Here is a 1,183-nt window from a genome sequence, read left to right as displayed (position 1 = left end):
ATGATAGACTACGAGTTGTAGGAAAATACAAAATACTCACCTGCATGTTTTCTTTGGAGGATGCTGTACATCGTCGGCTTGGTCCTGTGGCGCAACGGTAGCGCATCTGACTCCAGATCAGAAGGTTGTCCGTTCGAACAGGGCCGGGATCATATGGTAGACTACGAGTTGTAGGAAAATACAAAATACTCACCTGCATGTTTTCTTTGGAGGATGCTGTACATCGTTGGCTTGGCCCTGTGGCGCAACGGTAACGTATCTGACTCCAGATCAGAAGGTTGTCCGTTCAAATCGGGTCGGGGTCATATGGTAGACTACGAGTTGTAGGAAAATACAAAATACTCACCTGTATGTTTCCTTTGGATGATGCTGAACAACGTCGGCTTGGCCCTATGGCGCAACGGTAGCGCATCTGACTCCAGATTGGAAGGTTGTCCGTTCGAATCGGGCCGGGGTCATATGATAGACTGCGAGTTGTAGGAAAATACAAAATACTCACCTGTATGTTTCCTTTGGATGATGCTGAACAACGTCGGCTTGGCCCTGTGGCGCAACGGTAGCGCATCTGTCTCCAGATCAGAAGGTTGTCCGTTCGAATCGGGCCGGGGTCATATGGTAGACTACGAGTTGTAGGAAAATACAAAATACTCACCTGTATGTTTCCTTTGGATGATGCTGAAAAACGTCGGCTTGGCCCTGTGGCGCAACGGTAGCGCATCTGACTCCAGATCAGAAGGTTGTCCGTTCGAATCGGGCCGGGGTCATATGATAGACTGCGAGTTGTAGGAAAATACAAAATACTCACCTGTATGTTTCTTTTGGATGATGCTGAACAACGTCGGCTTGGCCCTGTGGCGCAACGGTAGCGCATCTGACTCCAGATCAGAAGGTTGTCCGTTCGAATCGGGCCGGAGTCATATGGTAGACTACGAGTTGTAGGAAAATACAAAATACTCATCTGCATGATTTCTTTGGAGGATGCTGTAAATCATCGGCTTGGCTCTGTGGCGCAACGGTAGCGCATCTGACTCCAGATCAGAAGGTTGTCCGTTCGAATCGGGTCGGGGTCATATGATAGACTGCGAGTTGTAGGAAAATACAAAATACTCACCTGTATGTTTCCTTTGGATGATGCTGAACAACGTCGCTTGGCCCTGTGGCGCAACGGTAGCGCATCTGACTC

General features: G+C 48.9%; 7 non-coding genes across 7 annotated transcripts; all 7 read left to right on the top strand.

Annotated features, from left to right (window-relative positions):
• The first annotated feature begins 80 nt into the window (after window positions 1-80).
• Window positions 81-152, top strand: Pmar_PMAR007789. The gene has a single exon. It is a non-coding gene; the product is annotated as a tRNA-Trp (tRNA).
• An 81-nt stretch (window positions 153-233) lies between these two features.
• Pmar_PMAR007788 lies at window positions 234-305 on the top strand. The gene has a single exon. It is a non-coding gene; the product is annotated as a tRNA-Trp (tRNA).
• An 81-nt stretch (window positions 306-386) lies between these two features.
• On the top strand, window positions 387-458 carry Pmar_PMAR007787. Its single transcript has one exon. It is a non-coding gene; the product is annotated as a tRNA-Trp (tRNA).
• Window positions 459-539: 81 nt separating this feature from the next.
• Window positions 540-611, top strand: Pmar_PMAR007786. The gene has a single exon. It is a non-coding gene; the product is annotated as a tRNA-Trp (tRNA).
• Window positions 612-692: 81 nt separating this feature from the next.
• On the top strand, window positions 693-764 carry Pmar_PMAR007785. Its single transcript has one exon. It is a non-coding gene; the product is annotated as a tRNA-Trp (tRNA).
• An 81-nt stretch (window positions 765-845) lies between these two features.
• On the top strand, window positions 846-917 carry Pmar_PMAR007784. Its single transcript has one exon. It is a non-coding gene; the product is annotated as a tRNA-Trp (tRNA).
• An 81-nt stretch (window positions 918-998) lies between these two features.
• Window positions 999-1,070, top strand: Pmar_PMAR007783. The gene has a single exon. It is a non-coding gene; the product is annotated as a tRNA-Trp (tRNA).
• Window positions 1,071-1,183: the final 113 nt, after the last annotated feature.

Source organism: Perkinsus marinus (genome assembly GCF_000006405.1).
Source record: "Perkinsus marinus ATCC 50983 genomic scaffold scf_1104296960702, whole genome shotgun sequence".
NCBI lineage: Eukaryota > Perkinsozoa > Perkinsida > Perkinsidae > Perkinsus > Perkinsus marinus.
The sequence above is the reverse complement of the archived record's forward strand: the minus strand, read 5'-3'. Positions and strand labels throughout refer to the sequence as shown.